The following is a 14,338-nucleotide window of genomic DNA, read 5'->3' as shown; positions in this document are numbered from 1 at the left end:
ATGGTCTGACTTACAATTTTTCAATTCTATGGTAGGGAAAAGGTGATTTATGTTCAATAGAAACTGAATTTAGAATTTTGATCACTTCACAGATTATCAAGATACTACTCTCTGATGACTCTGAGCAGTGACAGTGAACCACATCTCCCAGTCAGAATAAGATTACCAGGGTAAACAACCAGTACTCTACAATGTACTGTGTAGAAAGCATCTTTTAGACATTGTATTTTCACATCCATGATCCATCTGTGTGTCTGAAATAGTCAACACTATTATAAAATAGGCTTTGTGTTATGCCAAACTATAGGCCAATGTAAATCTTCTGAAAGTGTTAAGGTAAGATTAATTATTTGTATATTCTGGATAACAATTCCTTATCATATATATAATTTGCAAATATATTCTCCCTTTTTATAAGTTGCCTTTTAACTTCATTGATGATGACCTTTGATTGATGAAAGTTTTTAATTTTGATTAAGTCCCACATATTCATTTTGTCTTTTACTGCCTGTGCTTTGGGTGTCATATCCAAGAAATAACCGCCAAACCTTATGTCATGAGATTGGTTTTTACCTACATTTTCTTCTAAGAGTTTTATAATTTACCTTTTACATTTAGGTCTTCAATTCATGTTGAAGTAATTTTTACATATGGTATAAGGTAAGGGTCCAATTTTACTTTTTTGCTTAAGGATATCCAGTTTTCCCAGAGTCATTTGTTGAAAATAAACTGTCCTTTTCCCATTGAATGATTTTACCACCCTTTTTGAAAAACATTTGACTGTGCATGAAAAGGCTTATTCCTGGGCTCTTCTATTCCACTGGTCTATAAGTTTGTCTACGTGGATTACCATAGCTTTGTCATAAATTGGGAGTCACCCTGGCTCCAAAGACTAACTTCCCCATCCCTCGAAAAGAGCCATCCAATGGTGAGCCCTGATGGCTCTCATGATCCTTACCCACCAATCAGACTAACCCTGCTGGCTCACATGATCCTTACCCACCAATCAGACTAGCCCTGCTGGCTTACATGATCCTTACCCACCAATCAGACTAGCCCTGCTGGCTCACGTGATCTTTACCCACCAATCAGAAAGCACCCCATGCCAACTCTCAAGAACCCTTCAACCATTAAACTGTCATTAACTCTCAAATCACCCCCAGCTCTAAAAATATGCAGAGCTGTTCCTCAATAAATGGGTATTTTCTCCAGGGACGAGCCTTGTTCGTTCTTTCAAGTTTTGAAATATGGAAGTGTGAGACTTCCAACTTTATCTTTTTTCAATATTTTTTTGGCTATTTGGGATCTCTTGAGATTTCATAAGGATAAATCTTTCTGCTTCTACAAAAAAGTCATTTGGATTTTAAAGGAATGAAATTTATAAATTGCTTTGGGTAGTATCTTAAGAATGTTATGTTTTTCAATCCGTAAATATGTGTTTCCACTTATTTACATCTTATTTAATTTTTTGGACTGCTCATTGTTATTATATAGAAATTTTTGAGGGTTGATTTTGTATCCATGAACTTTGCTGAATTTATTAGTTCCAACCATTTTTTTGGTGTGATCTTTAGAGTTTTCTACATATAAGATCATCTCATCTGCAAACAGATACTTTTACTTTTTCCTTTCTAATTTGGATAACTTTTTTTCTTTTTCTTTTTCTAATTGCTCTGGCTAGGACTTCCAATACTATGTTAAACAGAAGTAGCAAGAATGGGAATTCTTGCTTTGTTCTTGGGGTTAGAGGAAAATCTTACAGTTTTTCACATTGAGTATAAGGTCAGCTGTGGGCTTTTCATAAATGGCCTTTATAATGTTAAGGTAGTTCTCCTCTATTTCTAGTTTGTTGACTTTTTATCATAAAAGGGTGTTACATCTTGTAAAATATTTTTAATCAACTTAGATGATTATGTGATTTTTTATTCTTCATTAGACAACCTGATAGCTTTTTAAGGCACATCTCATTCCTTCAAAAAGTTAATACCCTCATTTTGCATGGAGCTTCTCTTAATTTTTGTAACAAAATGCTTAAAGCAGAATGTAGTGACACAAATTCTTTGAGTTTCATGAAAGTCCAGGGGTTCTAAAGAAGAGGATACTAATTAGAAGGCAACTTTCAAAGGAAACATATTTCACAACTAGCTCAGACTGGGAATCACATCAAATAAGACTTCCAAAAAAGATCAAGAAAGACCAATATCATTAAGGTATATCAATATACAACACAGAACTGACAGAGTATTAATATAAAACTCATTTAAATCCATTTTTAAAAGCCTTTGTGTATACACTGATTATGGCACATAACCATGGTTAAGGTCATGGTTGAAAAGAAACCATACTGAATGAATTAACAACTGGAAGAATGAAAAGAAATCAAGTAGCATTTATTCAAAAATGCTTCCCCCATTCCATAAAGTGAATTGAAGAATCAAGGACTCAAGGACAATCACATAAACCAAAGTTCTGAGGGCCAAAAATTATATTTTATGCGATTGCCACTTTCCTCAACAATAATAATTAAGTTATTAAATCCACTCTTCCAGCATAAGAAAGTCATTTCAATACAACTAAAAGTGCCACCATTTCCATGTTGTCTCTTCTGAAAATAAACATTGCTGCCTTGACTCAAATTCAAATTGCAGCAGCAGGTCATTACCCTGCTCTATTCTGTTGACACACTCTTAACTCATTTTATAAACCTAGAATTTGTTTTTGTTCTAGAGAAAAATGCTTATGAGAAGGCAATTTCATTTTCCTAGATAGACATTGACGGTCCCTTGGGGGAGAGGCCAACTCAAGCAGGACTGCAACAGCTGTTAGGAGCCAGCTTTCCTATCTGTTAATTGCTTCTATGACTAGACTGTACCAGCTCTGGCACCTACCTGGCAAGCAGTAGATAGACTGAAATAATCACACCTTTGAGATTACAAGGTTTTCCCCTTCCTCCAAAAGAATCCTACTAGGGCACAGGACAGGAAAAAAAATTTTTTTTAAATACATAAATATTAGTTACAAAAACATTAATTATACCTTCCTAACTTACAAAAAAAGGCAGGGGTGAATAGAAAGAGAAATAAGGAAAAGAAACAAAAGAAATAATTTTTTTAAATTATGAGTAGCCAATAGAAAAATTTTTCATTTGTTTGGTTACTCGACAAATATTTAATGGAATGCCTACTATGGCAAACACTATTCCAAGTTCTGGGGATTCAGCAGTAAACAAGACAGACTGTCACTTTTCCCCATTGGAGGAGATGAATGAGAAATAAATATCAATTAGTGATTATGTGCTAAGAAGAAGACAAAACAGTCATGTAATTAAGAGGGTTGAGAAATCACTAATCTATAATGAATTGTCAAAGAAATCTCTTTGAGAGGGGGCATTTATGCTGAGACTTTAATATTACAGAGAAATATTATCTAGCATGATTCAGGATTCTAAGGCAGGAGAATGACAAGTTCAAAGCCAGCCTGAGCAACTCAGCAAGACCCAGTCATAAATAAATAAATAAATAGATAGATAAATAAATAAATAAATAAATAAGGAATGAGGAGGTAGTTCAGTGGTAGAGTGCCTCTGGGTTCAATTGCCAGTACCATGAAGAAAGAAGAAAAGAAAAAGGAAGAGGAGGAGGAGGAGGAAGGGGAGAAGGAGGAAAAAGAAGAATCTAGCAAACCAGCAGGCTGGGTAGAGACTATTCCCCACAAAGAGACAAGTTAGAAGACCCTATAGCCACAATGAACTTGATATATTCACAGAAAAGGCCAAGGTAGCTGCAGTTTTGTGCACTCCAGTGTTTTCAACAAGGGCAATAAATGAGATCTCAAAGTGCCATGCCATTTCAAAGTCATCACTGGGGGAAAAAAATTAAACTATGACCAATGATCATTCATGGGATTAAAAGGAAATGAACAAGTAATGAAACTTGTCTAAAAGTAAACTTTCAACAGACAAAAAGAGAAACATGGGTTTTAAAAAATGGCACCAAGACAGAAGTTTTTAAATCAGAAAGGATCAGCATCAGAGTTCTGCCTAAATCAGCACTGTCAATCACACCAAAAGCAATGGTGTTCTAAGTAAGGTCAATATCTAGGGCTGGCATGCCTGGACAAGGGGGTGTCTGAAGTTTTCAATAGGAAATAGTAAAGCATAACACTCATAAGTGAACTCTAGATAAAAATGAATATTTCTGGATGTGTTTGTCTTAATTCTTGCTTGACCTACATATTTCAGATAGTCCAGAGATTTTTCAAAAAGCAAAGGGAAAACAACAGAGAACAAAAGTTTTCTTTAACTGAGGTACATGGCAATATGTCTTTACTTCAGCCACATGCTTTTCAAAAAAAGAACCTTGGCACCAGAAACCTGAATTGGAATCCTACCTCTAGCAGTAATCAACTGTGCAACTCTCTTAGCCTCAGTTTTCCTTATCAGTAAAATGAGGCTAATACTACTGGCCCTTACAAAATTGATAGTAATTACCAAATTAAATAAAATAGTTGAGGATTAATGGATAATAATAACAACAGCAAGGGTAATGAAGGTAAGCAGATGAAAGAAAAAAATAAAAATAATAATGTTCATAATTTATAAGAGCTGAACTCAATGTAAATGGTACTTACCTATAAATAAAAGCTCAGGAAAGGAAGTCACCAGCCTAGAGTTAAAAAGCTGGCAGAAAAAGGACTAAAATCTTGCTTAATATCTACATGTAGAATACCTATAAAGCAATTTGATATATAAAATCCAATTGATCTTCCCAATAAAATACTCCTTGACTCATAAGAAAACCTAAGGTGCTAACACTAGCCAGCCTAACTAGAACAATGACTAAAACCTATGACAATACTATATCTCTTAAGATAGAGATTGAAAGCCTTTCTTACTCATAATTTGATTAATATTTTAAAAAGGATGTCTTAGCAAGTCATCCTTTTCTTTAGTTAATAATTTTTCAGTCACAGGCTGGGGATGTGGTTCAAGTGGTAGCACGCTCACCTGGCATGCATGGGGCGCTGGGTTCAATCCTCAGCACCACACAAAAATAAAATAAAGATGTTGTGTCCACAGAAACTAAAAAATAAATATAGTAATAATAATAATAATAATAATTTTTCAGTCACATATAAAGATATATTTTCATGCCATATTTAACAGAATCAAACAGCTTAACATAAAAATGTTCATAGTAAAAGTAAATTCAGTTCCCCAAAATAAGTTTTTTAGCATAGTTCCTAAATTAAATTTTCAATTAATGTTGGCTTAGAATAAGATAGCAAAATTATTTTTATTCTGTTTGTATGCAGATTATTTTATGATAGGACAGCTGAGTTACTGAGTTGCTAGATGTTTTTTCATAATCAAGTAATCCATTATTTCTATCATTAATGATTCTCATATTCACATACTTAACAATCAGTTCTTTAAATTGTTCCTTTTTTTTTTCATTTTAATGCTAACCCTTCTGCAATTAGGTCAATCAGTTCTTCCTACTTAAGTCAAGATGATTCACTTTCAAATAAAAACTATGTTACCAATATTGCATTATTATGCAGCTGAAGGGACAGGTAGGCTGGGAAACTGATTTAATGGATTCAGATGGAGATGAGCCAACTGAACAATAAAGCATTAAATAATAGTCACATTTATAAGACATGACATGCATTTGAATGCATCAAGAAAATATACATTAATTAATAATTGTGTGCAAAATTGCAGAGGTAAGAAAGAGTACCTGGGATAATAACAACAGAGTTCAAAAAACAGATAAGAATGAAAAAGTAAGCAGTGGTCAGAACAAGGCACAAAGAACCTTTAAAAGGTCATGTGAAGAAGTTTGAACTTAAATCTCTATGAAAATTGTGAAGCACAGAAAGGTTTTGAGCAGGAGTTTTAGAGAAATCTTTCCAGCCATACAACAAAAGAATAGACTTTAAAGAAGAAAGTTGGGGACAATTAGGTCTAGAGGACCCATTAAAAGATTATTAAAATCACTACTGTTCTTAGAACAGGTGATAAGATTTGGTCCTCCTGTGGCCACACCTCTCCCCAAGTGGTAAACAGTGCAAAGGGCCAATAGGAAATGCCTCACTGCACCTCACCTCTAGGAACTGCTTTCCACCTACCTGGAAACCTAGGACTTCCTGCTCAAAAGACCCTGAGCCCACTCCCAGGACTGTTTCTCAGGCAGGCATGATACAGTTAAGCTGAAAGAAAAGATAAAAATAGCTGCTAATAGGAGATGGGGGCCGTGGAGAGAGCGTAGACATTTAACCACAATTTAAAATAATATATTTTATTAAAAATTTTTAAATATAGACATAATTTAAGAATTAACAATTTCATGCCATGCGCAGTGCTACAGGCATGTAATCCCAGCAGCTCAGGAGGCTGAGGCAGGAGGATCACAAGATCAAAGCCAGCCTCAGCAAAAGCAAGGCGCTAAGCAACTCAGTGAGACCTTGTCTCTAAATAAAATACAAAATAGGGATGGGGATGTGGCTCAGTGACCTAGTATCTCTGAGGTCAATCCCTGGTACACACCCCCTAAAAAAAAATTAAAAATTTCATATCATATATGTGCTTAATTAGTATTTATATATAGAAATCTAAGGTCATTTATGATATATAGTAGTGACCTGAAGTTTAAAATTTTTTAACATTTCAAGAAGATATGAAGCAATTCTTCAACAGATACAAAGTAGTTACATTATATGAGAGACTTAGCAAAGTGATTCATTAGACAGTCAAAGCAATTTGAAGTTAGGTTTTCCAGATGTTAATAACAGCTTGCTTAAACACAAATTAGATCACTTAGTACAGGATCTGTGTGTAAACTAAAGGCAGTTATTTATTATTTTTTAAAAAAGTGACTGTATAGTACTGCTCTTCTCATTAGCATACACAGATGCCCTCACATTAAACAGACAGTGAGCAAAACACTGTAGCAAGCATCTGTTGGCTAATGACAAAGAAAACTATGAACCCTTTGAGGCCAATTCCGTCCAGTTGTAAGTGTGGAAGCAACAAAAACAGGTAGTGCTTTTCAACATCAACCAAATAGGGCTGGAGTTGTAGCTCAGTGGTAGAACACATGCCCCCTAAGTGTGAGGCCCTAGGTTCAATCCTAGCACCAAATAAAAACAAAAAGGAATTGAGTCCATATACAAATAAAAATAAATAAATAAATAAATAAATAAAAAATCAACCCAAATAACCATGAAAAAGAAACTCCAATGCTTTTACATTTTTGTGTGGCAATGGCATTCCAAGTATTACTCATGTATACTCAAAAGACACTTAAGAAAAGCTAAATCTAAAAAGGCAGAAGTCAAAATATATAAAAACATTTTATTTTCATTCCACTGTTCTTTGTATCAATACTCATGGGAAGGAAAATGATTGGTCTAAGAAAGGTATTAAAAACAAAAAACTACAAACTAGGAAAAGCTTGTCTTCTGCATCCAATCACCCAACCACTTACATTATATTATTTTTTGGTCTCTATTTCATTACCTTCCCCCGCCCCCCAATTCGCTTCCCAACAGTTTCATATTGTCCAGCACTCTGCTTCAATATTCTCGGAGATTTGTCCTGGTCTCTCTTGCTCCTGTGTTGAAATGTGTTATGCCTACATTTTTCTCAGAGTGCCACATGATGTAATAAATGAACAGCACTCACAAACATCCTTCCATTATTCCTTTCCTCTAGCCTTGCCTCCTGTCCAAGATTAATGCTTCCTCTTAACCTCCAGACTAGACTCTCTCCTGCCTTCTCAGAAACATCAAATACCCTTTATCTTTCCTATATCTTCAAATTTCCTCATTAGTATCTTTCCCTATCTAAAAAAAAAAAATTAAACCCTTATCTTAAAAGAAAATAAATGCTCATATGTTGAACTTACCCTATGGTGGCCTCCCTGATAGGCTCTGCCTTCTCACCCTCCTTCCCCCCCACACACACAAATATACTTCCTAATCCACAGCAATATGACTTCTGCAAACACAATTACACTAACAAAGGTTTTTAATCTACAGGTCATTGAATTTTTTTTTTTTTAGTTGTAAATGGACACAATACCTTTATTTTATTTACTTTTTTTTTTTTTTTTTTTTTTTGTGGTGCTGAGGATTTAACCCAGTGCCTCATACATGCAAGGCAAACGCTCTACCAATTGAGCTACAGCCCCAGCCCTGAGACCATTGGATTTGTGGATAGAATTTAGAAAAAAAACTTTGATGGGAAAATAAAAATTATAAATTATTTTCTCCAACCTCTAATTTACTATAGTTATATTATATGCCACTATAACTTGTATATTATTTTAAATAAGCATATACACTTGATCATAATTAGCTTAATAACAATATTTTAATATAATGGGTTTCCTTTGTAATCCTGTGCATTTTATTTTATCCATCTGTCACAGACTATTTTTCAAAGATGCTGCAAAAATATCTTCCATCCCACATAATCTTCTATAATGTGAATTTACCACTCCTCCATAAACATGTGGAGTCTAAGTCCCCTTCTCCTTGCATCCAGGTTGGCATTTACTTGCTCACGACAAGAGAAGGTGATGGAAGTGAACTGAGTGACTTCCAAGACTAAGCTAGGAGAAGCCATGCAGGTTCTGGTACTAGGTTTGGGGTGGCTTGTTACACTGCAACAATTGCCAGAATAGAATATAATACCTAAAACTGGGGTATGACATAACAAAAATCTAAAACATGTAACCCTAGTTTCAAGACTGGATTGTGGGTACAAGCTGGAAGGGCCTGAAGGATCTCACCAGCAAAAACCCAGTAAGCCTTGAGGAGGCTACTGGAAAGGCCTTAAGAGCAAGTAAAATGTCATCTCAGAAGGTGGAAAAAGACCCTTGTTATGAAATGGCAAAAAACTTAGCAAAACCACTGCCTATGGTAAGACAGAAAACAGAAAATGTTGAAAATGAATTGTTACTTCTAACTAAGGTAATTTCTAAGCAGAATGTCCAAAGTGTCAACTGGTTTCTTTTATATGTAAAGCAAAAGGGGCAAATGGAGATGAGCTAAAGAATAAAGTACTTGTTTTCAAGCAGAATTTAGAGGAAATAAAAAAGAGCCAGCAACTGCTGGGTTCAAAAATAAACTATTTCTCATATACAGTCTCTCCCAGCAGAGAATGCTCAGTAAGGAAAGGTCTGAGGACAAAGATCAAATACAGGATGCAAAATGGAAAGTCTGGTCTGAAGGTAGAGATGAAGCCAAGGCTGCTGCTGTAAAATCCTTTGCTGACAGTTTCTCTTGCGATTTCTTCTTCCTGATCTTTTTCCCAGTGCACTTTTCTACATATGTCCAGTAAATCTAGATGTCCCCAGAGATTTTTGTCCTCAATCTTGATTCAAGTCTTTCTTCAACCACTCCTGAAATTCTATTAAGCTCAATATCTCTCCCTCTCTTCCTCGCTCTAACTCTCCCGCCTCCCTCCAAGACTACAGACAGATCTATCCATCTCCACTTGACTATGCCAGAGAAAACTCAAACTAAACATTTCAAAATCCTGCCTTCCTCCCTACAAGTTCCTTCTATACCTAAACATGAGCTGGAAATAAATAGCCCCACTATCCACTCAAATGCCCAACCTGGGAATCATCCTTGATTCCTGCCCCCTCTTTCCTCCCTTCACCACAGCAAGATCTTATCAATGGTCAATTTCTATAGATTCTACCACAATCTGTACTCTCTAGAGTCTAGTCTTCTTCAAGTTATATCCTGTCTGGACTACATAGTCTTCTGAATGATCTCTCCATTGTAAAATATCTTTTGTGTGTATGTGTGGCATTGAGAATTGAACCCAAGGATGCTCTACCATTGAGCTATATTCACAGCCCACTACCCTTTTCTTGAGACAGGGTCTCACTAAGTTGCCCAGGCTGACCTCAAACTTGTGATCCTCCTGTCTTAGCTTCCCAAGTAGCTGAGTTTAGAGGCAAACAGCACCACACCCAGCTTCCAAAATATCTTCAATTCTACTCTAAAAACCATCCTAAAATAAATTAATAGCCACTTTAATCCTATTTAAAATCATTCAATAACTCTATAAAAACCCTTTAATAGAGGGGTGTGGTAGCTACTAAGGAGGTTAAGGCAGGAGGATCACTAAGTTCAAGGCCAGCCTCGGCAACTTAGTGATAGCCTGCCTCAAATAAAACTAAAAGGACTGGGGAGTGATAATGGCCAAAATATATTGTTATGTATTGTGTTTATACTGATATGTTAACAACAAACCCCATCATTATGTACAACTATAATGCACCAATGAAAAATGTGGAAAGAGGGAAAAAAGTGGCTGCAAATGTAACTCAGGAGTAGAGTTGGGTTCAAATTGAAGCATCATTAAAATAACAAAATAAAAAACCCTTTGACAGCTGGTTGTGGTGCTCCTATAGTCTAGACTACTCAGGAGACTGAGGCCCTCCCAGACTACTGTCCCTGGAGAAAGTACATAAGAAAGAAAGAGAGAACTATGAGATATTACTGGGGCATCTAGGATACATGTTGATATGCTATGTGTGAGATGGTGGTTCTGGCCTGAGGCAAGAGGCAGCCCTGCAACACTATGGCGGAACAAACCAGAAGAACTCCAGAAGTTCTGTTTTGCTTCTCTTGTGACTCAGCACCCGTGTTCATACAACTTGGCCCCATATATATACTACTCAAATGTCTGGTCTCTTTGAATCTTCAAGAAAATTAGGAGCTGAGTAAAACAGCTGGCTATATGCTAATCTTTCCTGACTGCTGCTTTGCATCCCTCTCTCCTCCAACACAAACCCTAGGATTTTTGCAACCATAATCTGAGGTGCCTCCTCATAAAGCAGATTTTTCATGAAAAGAAAGTTTTAAAAGTGGCCGAGGGTAATGCTGTGTGGGGTAAGGCATTTTGATGTAGGCTCTCTGAAGCCTGGGCTCTCTAATTCTTATTCCTGACTCTCTGCACAAGCAGTGTCTAATAAAGAAAACTTCAAATACCAAAGAATAAATGTAAAACAATACATATCAGTCTGCTTGGGCTATCATAACAAAATACCATAGTCCATGCAGCTTAAACAACAGAAATATATTTTCCTGCATTTCTGGAGGCAAAACGTCCAAGATAAGGTGACAGGTTTTAGTGAAGTCTCTCTTTCTGGCTTGCAGATGGCCACCTTCACACTGCGGCCACACATGACAGGGAAAGAAGGAAAGCAAACTTCCTGGTGTCTCTTCATATAAGAGGGTGAATCCCATTGGACCAGACTCCATCTTCATGATCTCCTCTAACACCAGTTGTCTTCTGAATGTCCCATCCCCAAATATTATCTTACCGGGAGTTAGGGCTTAAACATATGAACTTTCAGAGACTCAAACATTCCGTCCATAACACACACACACCCTGTGTGTGTATGTGTGTGTGTTTACTTACAAAAGCACAGGCAAATTCAAGGCAGAATTTGGGCCATCTCCAGAGCAAAAGATGTAGGTTTTTTGTTTGTTTGTTTTTTTAAGTGAAATTTGGGCCAGGCACAGCAGCACACACCTATAGCTCCTATTACTCAGGAGGCTGTGACTGATCACTTAAGCTCAAGAGTTCAAATACAGCCTCGCAGTGAGATCCCATTTCAAAACAAAAATTAAACTAAATACTAATATCATACCACATGAAAAATTCAATATCAGATAGAGTAAGGTTCTTAGTGTCAAAACAACTTTAAAAGCTTAATGGTTAAAAGAGTTATCTTTTGACCTTGGAGTAAAAAAGGCCAAAAGAGCAAAGAAACGGGGCTGGGGCTGTAGCTCAGTGGTAGAGGGCCCGCCTTGTATGTGAGAGGAACGGGGTTCGATCCTCAGTACCACATAAAAATAAATAAAGATTTGGGCTGGGGATGTGGCTCAAGCGGTAGCGCGCTCGCCTGGCACACGTGCAGCCCAGGTTCGATCCTCAGCACCACATACCAACAAAGATGTTGCGTCCGCCGAAAACTAAAAAATAAATATTAAAAAAAAGAGTAAAGAAATATTTCTTGGATCTGGGGTTGTGGCTCAGTGGTAGAGCTCTTGCCTAGCATGTGTGAGGCACTGGGGTCTCTCAGCACCACATATAAATAAATAAAGGTACATTAACAACTAAAAATAAATAAATAATAAATAATGCTTTAAAAAGAAACATTTCTTAAGATAAGTTTGACTATATTAAAACTAAGAGCCATTTGTTCATTTAAAAAACACCTTGGCCAGGTGTGGTGGTGGCACATCCCTGAAATCTCAGTGACTCGGGAGGCTGAGGCAGGAGGATCACAAGCTCGAGGTCAGCCTCCACAACTTAGCAAAGCCCTAAGTGAGGCTTTGCTCAAAATAAAATAGAAAAAGGACTGGGGATGTAGCCTAAATGATAAAGCACCCCTGGGTTCAATCTCCAGTACTACCCCTTCAAAAAAAAAAAAAAAAAACACCTCAAAAGAAAAAAAGATGTTATAAACTAAGAAAAATGTTCATAGTACATGCAATCTATACTGAATTATTATTAAAAACATATAATGCATTAACATACACCAAAAAAAACATGGAAAGTTGCACAAAAGACAAGAGGCATTTCACACACAACACATGTACTGAACCAATAAACACATGAGGGGCTGGGTTGTGACTCAGAGGTAGAGTGCTCACTTAGCATGCATGAGGCACTGGGTTTGCTTCTCAGCACCATATAAAATATAAAATACAGATACTGTGTCTACCTATAACTAAAAAATACATATATAAAATTAAAAAAATAAATACATGAAAAAGGTTCAATACTACTAGGGATCAGGGAAGTTTAAAGCAAGACCACACTTTACAGGAAAAAATAGTAAAAACCTTTGAAGTGAACTTAAAAAGAAAAAAGACTAGTGAATGCCCTTCCTAGCTCAAGCATCCACTATTTCCATCTTTCAAACTTTCAATTCTATAAGTTAAAGAACACTAGTTATAATGCAAATTCTTCTTATCTATGGAAAGCAAATTACTTGTGTCCAATGGGACAAAATTGGTAATTGTCCAGTAGAAAAGTTCATTTTGTACTTATTTGAAAATTTTATTTTGCCATTCATTTATTGCATGTAAATGAGTAGCTCTTTAGAACTTCCTTTGAAATGTTTCCTCAGTAATTAATGAGTTAAATAAAATAGTTGACAAGTGTTCATTTCCTATCCATAGGAGAATCATGATCATACCGTCTTCTAAAAATTATCCTTAACACCACACTTAGAATTCAACATTATTTTTATATGTGAGGGGAAAAAAGACACCTTTCAGCAATAAAAGAATCTTTAATCTGAGGATATCACCCGGCTTCATAATGAAAAACTGAGAACTTATCCCCTAAAATCAGGAACAAGCCAAGATGTCTGCCCTTACCACTTCTACTCAATATTGTACTGGCACAAGACTCACACAGAATCTATAAGGCATGCTTCTAAGTAAGTAAACAACCCAACTGAAAAAAGTTAACAAAAGAAGAACAGTAGTTTCCTTTGGTAAGAAGAAAAAATGTTAAGGAGTCCAAAGGAACTTAAGAGGTAATAAAATGTTCTAAAGCTTTATAGGAGAGTGGATTAAATGAGTATAAGCATTTGTCAAAAGTCACTGAACCATATATTTAAGATTTGCATTTTATTGTAAATTGGAAATTACACATCATTTTTTTAAGTTTGTCTTAAAAGATCACTATAGATCTTTAAAGATCACTACTTTGTATCATTCAATTAGCAAAATTAAAAGTCTGAAAAATATCACATATTGGAGGGATTATAAAATGACAGGATTTCTTATACATTGAAGCTATGAGGGTAAAATGGTACAACTCCTGGAAATAAGTTTGTTTTCTCTCTTTAAGATTAACATTACTACCCTATGACCCAGGAATTACATTCATAGGTACATATACCCAATGGAATCTCTTTCACATGTACTGCAAGAGTCATATAGAGGAATGTTTCTTGTGGCACTGTTGAAAATAGGAAACACCTGAAAACAGGGTTATCACCTCAGGAAAAAATTAAGCACAATATGTCCACACAAAAAAACTACATACAAATATACATTCATAGCATACTTTCATAAATTGCCAAAAAATGAAAGCAAATCAATGTCCACTAATTAATGAATGAAATATGGCCTGTATGTATTAAGTCCGGCTCCTGGCCATAAAAATACTTATGCATGGTTTTTTCAGCCCAACCATAAACAATTACAATTTAAAGGCTTCACAGGGATAGCAGGGTTCTCCCCACCAGACTTGACACAGCCAGCGTGTAGCAACATATAAAGACTC

At 35.9% G+C, this 14,338-nt stretch overlaps 1 protein-coding gene across 1 annotated transcript in view; it reads right to left on the bottom strand.

The window, feature by feature from the left end:
* Peak1 (pseudopodium enriched atypical kinase 1) overlaps window positions 1–14,338 on the bottom strand; it is a 300,160-nt gene that overhangs the window by 237,537 nt on the left and 48,285 nt on the right. The window lies entirely within an intron of this gene.

The sequence above is a fragment of the Urocitellus parryii genome, chromosome 6, assembly GCF_045843805.1.
Source record: "Urocitellus parryii isolate mUroPar1 chromosome 6, mUroPar1.hap1, whole genome shotgun sequence".
NCBI lineage: Eukaryota > Metazoa > Chordata > Mammalia > Rodentia > Sciuridae > Urocitellus > Urocitellus parryii.
This window is presented reverse-complemented; position numbering and strand designations above follow the sequence as displayed.